This window comes from Ochotona curzoniae, unplaced genomic scaffold (genome assembly GCF_017591425.1).
Source record: "Ochotona curzoniae isolate NIBS_2020 unplaced genomic scaffold, NIBS_Ocur_1.0 contig_2318, whole genome shotgun sequence".
Lineage (NCBI taxonomy): Eukaryota > Metazoa > Chordata > Mammalia > Lagomorpha > Ochotonidae > Ochotona > Ochotona curzoniae.
In genome coordinates this window covers 6,214,326-6,225,628 of record NW_024465419.1, presented here as the reverse complement: position 1 = coordinate 6,225,628, position 11,303 = coordinate 6,214,326, and the positions used below count along the sequence as shown (strand labels likewise).

Below are 11,303 nucleotides of genomic sequence, written 5' to 3'. Positions count from 1 at the left end.
TCAAAAAAAAAAAAAAAAAAGAAAAAAAGAAAAGAAAATCAGCATATCCACTATGCTAGGTCCAAGAAAAACTACGGTATTAGGAAATCAGCAGTGCGGTCTAACTGAAATTTCAGCAGAAAAAGAAGGTCATGTGGTATCCTACGAACATTTCTATTCTGGAAGCCATCTGTGAATCATCCTAAATGAACAGAACAGCTTCTTCGACTCGACCTATTTGTACCAGTATGCTTTCACCCAAAGTGGAGACAAAAAAATTAGTGATTTGCAGAAGGTTGTAAATAATATAAAAATTGTAAGCTACCTATAAATAAAATTACCAATTAAATGGTTATTTCTGTATTTTAGATTATTTTGTATGACAAATACAAATTAGGCCAAATCATGAACTGTTGCCTGTTGTTTTATCCAGTGACATCAAAGACGGAAAAAAAAAAAGGAAAACAAAACAGAGAAATCTAGTGGGCAGCAAAGAGCATGCAAAAATCTCAACAAAGAAGGAAGCACTTTAATTTGCTGATGTAAATTTCTCCTAATTTCATTCCATGATTTACTCTGGCACTCTAATCATATTTTATCCATTGTGAAATATGCCTTAGAACTGTTAAGAAATAATTACATTGGCTTATGATGGGCACAAAGTGAAATGGACTTATTTTCTGTTGGGTTATTGTTAAAACATTTTATTAGCTGTCAATGTAACTAATACGCCAAAAATGCTTTCGTTTCATCATGAAGGAAACATTCACGAACCCCTCCTGTTTTTAAAACAATTTCTATTTTATTTGATGAGATTTATTATCAGATTAAACTTTCAGAAATGTTCAGTGACCCCAAGAAATGTATAGAAAAAAATACCAAAAATATGCTTTAAGAAATTATTTCATATGATTATAATTTTTTCATCATCAGCTGAAATATTATCAGAAAGCAATTCAGAGTTATTATGTTTTGGTGATTGACTAAGAATTTGCCCACTTTAGAGACGACATATAACAAAATGTGGTGAAATGTGAAAATAAAGGTTAAAATTATGTTTTTAATGATGTCGTCCAAATAATTAAGTAATGCCAAGCAATGCAGTTTATTCTGACTAACTTGTCCTAAGGCTACCAGGGCGAAGAGGCTGGGAATTTGCAAACATTTGGAGATACGCACACATGACTCAGCTTGCAGGATTGTGTCATTGCCTAACAGTGTCAGAAGTCACCTGTTCTTCATTACAGCTTCTCTGAGATCTGTCCCTAAACAACCAGCTGCTGATTGCATCTTTTGACACTAATATTCCCGACTAATCAGAACACTAAGTGTTTCTCATGAAGATGATCAACTATTTGATAGGGGAGCTTGGTTTTCTATTTAAAGTAGTAGAATATGTTAAGCTCAGACTGAGAAAGAATTATGTGTATAAAGGATAAATGTCGATTCGATTTAAAATAATTAACATGAGGCTGCTTTCATTACAAATTGCTAACTATTTCTGACATGGATAAATTTTTTTAAGTTCGGTCAAATAAAAAGTGAGGACTCATGATTAGCCCCAGAAAGTGTTGGATAGAACACACCTCAATAGAGAAATAAATAAATAAAATTGAACAAGTGTGCAAGAAATATTTTCCATGTATATTTTGATCAGACAGCTAAATGCATATTTATAGTTAGTATTCTAGTTAATATTTATTGTTCATAACTAGACCAAACACAACACTCTTCATAATATTTGAAGGTATTGGAAAGCAGCTGCAATAGGACACTTCCAGAACAATATAGAAAGTGAAGGGACCAGTAGCTCCTTGGGGGTTGGGAAAGGAGAAGTGACTGATAATGGAGCATGTTTCCAACTTCAGCTAGATCTCCATGTGTCACACATGGAAGCACACTCTATGGTGTGATGATCCACTATGAAGGAAATAGGAAACGCATCCATTTCCCAAATGCAAAATAATGAATTCAAAATGTTACATAAGTGCAAATAATTGTACAAAACAGATGGCTAATTTTGAAAAATTTCCATTTTTAATTACAAAATCCCCATTTTTTTGTCATAAGTCTAACACATATAAAGGATGAGTAGTATAATGAGGAATAATTTCCTTGTGCAACTTATACACATATATGCATATATGTGTGTTTATATTAGTGAAATTTGTATGATAAAGTATACCAAAACGGTGTGTTTCATATAAACACATTTAATGTTCTTCAAATTACATTGTAAATTGTAGCTTAACTTAAAGCATATAACAAGTTCAGTATTGTGATTATTTTTGACACTAATGATAAAATTGTCAGGCCTAAATTGCTGTCTAACTATGTAATAGGGTAGACTGCAAGTAGAAAAAAAAAGAAGAAAGAAAGAATTCAGATTTTCAACAGTTTAGAAATCAGTATTCCATATTGCAGTTCAGTGATTACCCAGTGTCATTTATTATGACTTGGGATTCTTGAATAAGAAAGTTCAGGAATGAACACAAATACTCATAGATTTCTATTTCTCTTGTAATTTAGTTAGAGAAGCATAAGGTTTAATCACCAAATTAGAGAGCACCTGTTAACAGAAAATATTTAAATATGTGTTAATCCTTCCAGTGCCTTGAATTCTGCGCGTGGTGTGTGTGTGTGTGTGTGTGTGTGTGTGTGTGTGTGTGTGTGTGTGTGTGTGTGTGTATTCATTCTTCAAAGGGTCCATTACAGCATATAATGCAAGCTTAAAGGGGGATACGATAGATATAGTGCTTGGATCAGAAAAGGGAGTTCAAAAGCATTTGAAAACCAACTACTATAATGAATTTTGCCTGATAATTTGTTTAAGGTGAAGAATATTTAAGCAGAAAATTCTTAATCTGTTATATTGCAGCAAATACTTATTTCAAAAATATTCTAATACATAATGAAATACAATATTGTACTCCAACCCATGCCACACAGGATTTTTTTAAAAGAAGAATTAATCAACTAATCATTTCTTGCCCATAATTCAGGCATGCACCAATTTAAACTTCTAAAACATTTGCTCATAAAACTGTCACTTGACACAGCGAAAAGCAATTACTTGAAAATAAATGTCAAGTCTATATGAGGTTTACAATCAGAGGCACTTTCCTTTGGGTGTTCTCATCTGCAGATCAACATTTCCCTTATTTACAGTGACAAAGATTGTCCATAAACTTTGTCTACACTGAATACTGCATTTAAGATAATCTTGATTTATTACTGAGGAAAATGGTAATCTTAATGATAATTTATAAGTCCTGCTAGAAATCTACAATGTGGAGAAGCTTTAAAAGCACAGGGACGAGCTTGTGCTTAACCTTCTGAGGTAAGTATACATGTTCCCCTCTGAGTAACAAATGTTTCAAAACTATTAATATTGCTGTACTCATGAGCTCTCCTGAAGGAATTGCTTTAGTCATACCTCTAAAATGGTTGATTATGATTTATTCTTATTAATACTTTAAAATCATAATGTCACTTATTTGCACCTTTGAATTTAGTTTTGAAGATAAATAAAGCATTATAAATGTTATATATTTTATACATATTAAAATACAATGAGAATACCAGAAATATGAATTGTAAATATATTTATTTCATTTTTAATTGTTTGGGTGTATCTTTGTAAAATGTAAATTACTATCTGTGACAAAAGCTTGTCACTTCATTGTTTCAGTTCATTAATGTATTACTAATAAAACCATACTTTTTTTAATGAAGCATACTGCAAAATAAAAAGAAATAGTTTTTACTACTTTTGTATTTTCAGTTATTTGAATTTAATTTATAAGTTTCCTGTGTATTTGAAGCATGATCATGAGACAGTCATTCACAACAACAACAACAACAAAATAGGATAGGCCTCACGTGCCATCAAGTGCAAGCCATTTGAAATATAATGTTTCTGGTCCATCAGTGCTTCTGAAGATTAGAGATTTGACCCCTCAGTGTCCTCAGGGGATGAAGAAAGATGCTACTGTTAACTTACTTAAACAATCAAAGAGTTATAATTTATACAGTCATGACAACTTTGAAATCTTTACAATCAAGCACAATGAGCTGAGTTTTGAAAAGATAGGCTGCCAAGTGTCATTATCTTGTCATGTGTAACTCAGGAGCAGTTCATCAATTCATACACTACACGATGACAATTGTAGTGTCAGAAAAAGTCAGTGATCACAGAAATCGTTTTAGGACAATTCTGATACTTGCATTAGTTTTCTTAAATAACAATTTTGTCTTCTCTTCTTTTTCATTTTAAATGCTGACTCAAAACGTTCTCCTGAAGAAACATATCACTACCATTGCAGGTTATTTAAATAACGAAATGCACTACAAGGAAAATGAAAAGATGACTTTCACCATCACAAAAACAGATGGAATAGCTAGTGTTTTATATGTATATATTTGCTTATGTAGAAATAAAACATAGTTTATACATTGACTTATAAAGATAATGATTTAATACTTAAGTATATTGCAATGGATAAAAACAAATAATGATTTTGGAGAAATACATGGACAAGATTGGAAAACATGTGAATTTTATGCAAATTAAATAATAGGTATAAAGGACCTATAATATATGTTTTATATTTGTTGAACAATTTAGACCTATTATCAACAAATTATATTGTATGTGTATATATTTTAATTGGTTCCTTTATTTATGTAAGAGCAAACACAGAGAAATCTCCCATCCTTTTACTTACTCCTAAATGACCATCACATTCAGGAGCAAGAGACATCAAAGCTAGGATATTATAATTCACTTTAAGCCTTCCACATGGGTGGGAGGAAGAAAAAGAAAAAAAGACAGAACTAAGGTGCATCAGTTTTAGTTCGTAGCAATTTGTCAAATTGCTTTAAATCTTTGCTGAGCACATTTACAAGAATCGTATACTACCATGATTTTAATGATTTATGAGTTTTAAAATCTAAGTAAGCAAAACTGAATATTCTTTTCATTTTTATATGCTTTTATATGCCTTTGTATGCATATAGTCCTTTCCTTTTTTATTGGATTAAAGTCTTGCACTTTGTCTAGTTTCATATTCTTTATTTAGTAGAACCACTAAGTATTTAACTATAAGATAAATTTAAAATGTTATCACAAAAAAATAAAGCTAAGTAAAAACAAATTATCCTATTTAGAATATTCTAGAATGGAAAATGTTTACAAATTTGAAATGTATAAAGAATAAAAATGTATAATATGTCATCCTTTTGAGTATTACTTCTTCCACTTATTAGAAAAGGAAATGCAGTTTTATTCATAATCTTTGCATATCAGTCATTTTTTCACTTTTCAGTGAAACTTTGTATTATATGGATATATTGTAGCTTAAGATAATTCACTTGTATCCAGTCTCTGGTGTCTTCAAATACAGTCACAGTAGCATGTATATGCAGATTACTTTGTAACACAGATTTTTATTTTAGATCATTACTAAATTCTTAGAATGCTCCTACCTTCCATTTTTAAAAAATTATTACTGCTTTATTTTAAAACATCAATTTTTTTTTAATGGGAAGACAGATTTACCAAAAGAAGGAAATACAGAGAGAAAGATTCTCCATCTGTTGGTTCACTTCCCAAGAGACCACAGCAGCTGCCAGAGCCAAGCCAATGGAAACCAGGGCTTAGGAGCTTCTTTTAGGTCCTCCATGTGCCAGGAAGCCAACCCAAACCAAACCCAGGAGAGAGGAGCTTCTTTCAGATTTTCCTGGGTCTCAACACTTGGGGCCATCCTGTACTGCTTTTCCAGGCCATAAGCAGGGAGCTGAATAAGACATGCAGCATATTTTTGCCAGAAGTAGTTTAAACTAACATTAGCCTCTGCTAGTCAGGACCCGGGACCACTCTAAAGATCACCTTTTGCTAATTTTTTGAGCCTTTCCTTCTGGCTTTTTGGTGAAAGAAGCACCTGATCAGCTTGTTGGGTAGGGAAAGAGAACTGCTGTAAGCCACAATTTGAAAGTTTCAACTAGGATAGAAGTTTAACGTGGGTGGATATGTGGAGATATTTAATTTTTTAAGATGTATTTATGTATTTGTTTTATTTGAAAGGCATATTTACAGGGAGCAAGAGAGACAAAGATGTTCGATCAGCTGGTTCACTTTCCAAACCACGGTGCTGAAGTTGAGCTGGTCTGACTCCAAGATCCAGGAGCTTCATCAGGGTCTCCTATATGAGAACAGGAGTCCAGGGAGTTGAGCCACATTCTGTGCTTTCCTAGACCACAAGCATGGAGCTGGATGGGAAGTGAGCAGCTGGAACATGAACAGGTGCCTATATTGAAGTGTTAGAGCAAGAAGATAGAGGATTAACATGTTGATCTATAAAACTAGCCATAGGAAATCTATTCTTACAATGATAATTTCATTGAAGAAAAGTAACACTACCACTCCCCACACACATACATTTAAAAAAAATTATTAAGAGCCTTGCATGATGGCTCAATAGCTAATTCTGACCTTGCAAGTGCCAGGAGCCTATATGAAGATGGGCTCATGTTCCGGCTGGTGCATTTCCCATCCAGCTTCCTGCTTATAGCCTGGAAAAGCAGTAGAGGATGGATTCACGTATTGGGGCCCTTCACTCATGTGGGAGGTGTGAAGTAAGCTCCTGGATCCTTGCATCAGATTGACTCACCTACGATAATTATGATCATTTGGGGAGCGAACCAGCAGATGGAATATCTGTCTTTCTTTCCTTTTTCCATAATTCTAAATTGCCTTTCCAATAAAAATAAATAAATCTTAAAAGATTCAAGGCATATTTGAATATCCATTTTTTGTAGATGAAAATTATCAAGTCATTTGAGTAAATAGAAGGAATTCAACTTCCAGAACAATTGGGAATAGCATTTGAATTTGTGCGATGACAAACTGTCTTCTCATGTTACGGTTCATTTGTGCATTCCTACTAGTGCTGACGGCTGGATTCTATTGCTTCAAATCCTTGTCAACACTTGATGTTGTCAGTATTGTGAATTTTAGCCATTCGATAAAATGTGCAGTGGATCCTAACTGTGTTAAAGTTGCATTTCCCTACCTCCCTCTGAGTCAGGCTGGTATTTACGTAAGCTAAAAGGACGGAAAAGACTCAAATCAAATATGATGAACCCTTATGTATCATGATGGAAGCACCGTAAAAATTAGTAACAACTCTTTATGATCATGTTGGAAAGGAAGTCATTTTCAAAAAGTTGGTTGAAATCTGTAAGAACACAACAGATTACAGCTTTTGCTGAGACTGTTTTTATTAAAGCCCATCTGAATCACAACATTGGGTATATGCAGTGAAAATAACATGTTGTGACAAGAAACCTAAATTTTTTGATTGTCTGCTGCAAAATGCTATGATATTTTTATTGAGCATTCACTGTTTACTTAGGCTTGGGGAGGGAGGTAGATTCATTTCAGTTCAACTGTCCAAGCATCTGACTGGAAAACCAGCCTACAATAGTAACCACCCTTTTATCCCACCCTCTAAGACACCACCAGCCCATGAAGTGGGAAAGCCATGGCTCCTTCCACCCTCCACCCAAGTCCCCTGGCACACTGGCTCATGTCCTGCAAGGCAGGGCCACAGTTCACGGCAACTGGAATGAGCCAGGCTCCCATGCTGCGGCTGGGGGACATTCACAAGGTACACAGAACCTCACACCTCACGCCGAGCCAGATGCTGAAGAGGTAATCTCTGCGGGAGAGGTCTAGGAAGCTGAAGGAGGGGGGAAGGAGGGAACTGACGCCAGAATGAAAAAACCTAGTGCATGTGGCAGGGGATGGGGAGGTCTGAAAGAGTGGTCACTAAGGTGACCACTAGGGTGATGGGGCATGGGTTTAGCATGCCCTCACCTCTTCTGCTCCCTACTGAGGAAGTCAGGATCTCGCTGGAAGCTGCCAGGGGTTAAGATTGGGGAAGACAGTATGCTTCTTGACTTGAGAACAAAAGCCTTCAGGCCCACAGCTGGGCTTCATTCGACCACTGCACCCAGGCCTAACACAAAGTATGTGCAAATGGGCATCTCTGGAGGTAGACACTGAACCCTGCTTTATAAGGCTGCACGGCGACCCTAGGGCTGCTCAGCCAAGGCAGGAAGGGCTAGCCCTACATAGCTCTGCACAGCCACCCTGGACTGCTTGGCTAAGCAGGAGGGGCCAGCCCCAGCTCAGCAATGCCAAATGCCAATCTCTACCATACAACCGATTAAAAAAATACTCTGCTAGGGGGTGAGGCAGAGGGGCAGTGCTCAGGTGGAGGAGCAGGTGGGTTCCCCTGAGGTAGCTGATGCTGGTGCTCCCAGGCAGGGAGGGGCTCGTGCACCAGCCAGTTCTGGGATCACAGCAACCAGGAGAGAAGTCCTGGCAGACTGGGAAGTAGAGGAAGGAAAGTATTGGGGTCCAGCCACAGCACCTCATCCAGGCAATGTTGGGGTGGGGAGGCTGGGCTCTTTGCTGGTGTCCCCACTGTCCTACGAGGAACAAGGTTTCCTAGGATAAGGCCCATTGGGATGGTCCTGGTTTCCAGTGTGGACCAGTCTTCAGATGACAGTGAGCTTCTCTCAGAGGAGTTGAGTTTTTCCAGCTTGTCTGTCTCCAACTGGTGTAAGGCATTGAGTGTCCTCTCATCCTTTGGGACAGTCAGAAGTGACACTGGGAGAGACCACACTGTGGCAGAATCAGAGATGATGCCTGTGTGGAACCCCTTGTAGCACCAAATCTGGAGCAGATCCACGCCTTTGAGTTTGTTGCCATGGTACTTCTGGTTCCACTGGGTGGTGAGAATGTTGAAATAGTGTGGCTGCTCAAAAAAGCGGAGATTGCAAGAGGAGATTCGAGAAGGAAAAATTCATTCAAATTGACCACGGTGACAAAACTCATGCTCCATCTCAACTAGCACTCACACGTGCTCTGGATATCACCCAAGAAACTAGCAATACTGAGAGAGCATTCAGCAATGGGAAAACTATAGGGATGGCCCTAGACGTCCCAGGTCTGCATCTGCTGAGTAGAGGGCAGCTTCCAGGACAACATGGAAAGCTGGGATATGGTGATCTGGACGAAGCATCTGACTCTGTGGCTGACAAAATGTTTACCCGGAAGCCAGCTCAATTTTCCTCTCTCTTGCCAGATCCACAAGAACTAATTGAAATTAAAAACAAAAAGAAGCTGCTAATCACTGGCACAGAGCAATTTAACCAGAAGCCAAAGAAGGGGATAGAGTTTCTACAGAAGGAAGGCCTTCTCGCCCTCCCCATGGACAATACAGAGGTAACCCAGGGGCTCTGAGAGAACCCATGGCTGGACAATAAGATGATTGGAGAGTTTGTGGGTGACCGCAAAAACACTGACCTGTTGGAGAGCTTTGTGAGCACCTTTAGTTTTCAAGGTCTGCAACTAGATGAAGCTCTCTGCCTCTAGCTGGAAGCACCTGTCATCCATAGGTTGCTGGACCCAGCAACCAGGCCCTTCCAAACTGGTTAATCAGTACAGCCTAGCAGTGGGGTTGGATCTGGGGCCACACGACACCAAGTCCTTGCTTAGCTGTGTGGAATCGCTGTCCTTTATTGTCCGTGATACTGCCCACAGCACACCAGACAATTTTGAACTCTTTGTGAAGACTCTGTGCATCTTTGTGGAAGTCAGTCTGAATAGCGGATGCAAGTCCCAGGAGAAACAGAGCAATAGTCACAAATATGACAGCAAAGGGAACTGCTTTAAGAAGAAAGTCAAGGAGGGCTCAATGCTTCTGAGACCTCAGGCCTCCAGCTAACATGCCACTCAGGGTGGGCATAGTGATGAAGATGAGTATGAAGGCATGCCTGCCAGCTACCAAATGGTGTCCTTACAATTGCTAGACCTGATGCACACTCTGCACACCCCAGCAGCTTCTATCTACAGCTCATGGGCAGAGGAGCAGCACCATCTACAGACAAGTGGCCACAAGATTGAAGCCAATTCAAGCACCCTCTGGGCCCACTGTTGGTGCCCTTTACTTCAGGGCATCGCCTGCCTGTACTGTGATGCTCAGTGGCAGGTGCAGATACAGGCACTCACTTACCTGCAGCAAGCACTGCTGGTCCATGACCTGCAAAAGCTTGATGCCCTGGAGTGGGTGTCATGTTTCAACAAGCTGTTTCCTCTCCTGATCAAGCTCTTGGAGAGCATCAGCCCTGCAGATGTTGGTGGGAAGGAGGAGACCCGGATGAGGGCCTCCAAGCTGCTCTCTAAGGTCTTCCTGCAGCACCTGTCACTGTTCGCCTTTGCAGCCCTCTGGCTGACCATCCTGGACTTCATGGATAAATTCATGCATGCGGGATCCAGTGACTTACTGTCAGAGGCCATCCGTGAGTCCCTGAAGAACATGCTGCTGGTGATGGACACAGCTGAGATTTTCCACAGCACAGATGCTCTTGGAGGCAGCCCCTCAGCCCTCTGGGAGATCACCTGGGAGCGCATCAACTGCTTCCTGCCCCACCTCTGAGATGAGCTCTTTAAGCAGACTGTCATCCAGGACCCCGTGCCCGTGGAGCCTCACAGCCAAAAACCTCTCATCTTGGCCCATCTTGTCCCTGCCGCTGGGGACCCCAGGACCCCCAGCCATCCACTTGCCCCAGAGATACCTTCTGAGCTGGGGACATGTGGCTTGGAGAAGCCCACAGGCCTCCAAGCCAGCAGCAGCTCTCCCAGTTCACCAGGTGTCCCCAGCCCTATCAGGCTGAGCCCCACTCCTGAGGGGCTGATGCCACAGGCTCAGTCCCCACTGATTCTGCAGTCATTGACCACCCCACTGCAAGTGGTGTACCACCCATGACTCTGCCCATCATTCTCAATAAGGCACTCATTGAAGCCACCTCTCCTGTGCCCCTGTGGGTCACTCCCTACCCCACAGACTCCATCTCCACCTCTGAAGTCAACTAAGACAGGCACTGCAAGCAGCAGGACAGAAAGTTACAACTAGACTGTCCCTGGCCCCGCTACCAGCTGTCTCAGAGGCCACAGTCTCTTTGAGCCTAGGCCAAACTGCTGTCACTGCCCCTTGGATTGAGAACAATAATTTTTGTAGCACTCCCCCCACTCCCCGCCAAAACCCCCGATGCACTGCAGGATCTTCTTCCTCCTCTGCTCTCCAGTCCTTTGGATCCAAGCAGAGAGCACATGAGTGCCATCCACAGCCTTTCTCTGGCTTGCATCTCTGGGAAGGCATCCAGGTGTCAACCGTGCAATGTCCACCCATGTGCCCTGCAGCCCATGGTCAGGTGCTGAGAGTCAGGCCCAACCACTCTACGCTTTGTTCCCC

The 11,303-nt window shown here is 40.1% G+C and overlaps 1 pseudogene; it reads left to right on the top strand.

Annotated features, from left to right (window-relative positions):
• The first annotated feature begins 8,514 nt into the window (after positions 1 to 8,514).
• LOC121151344 lies at positions 8,515 to 10,924 on the top strand (annotated as a pseudogene).
• The last annotated feature ends 379 nt before the right edge of the window (positions 10,925 to 11,303 follow it).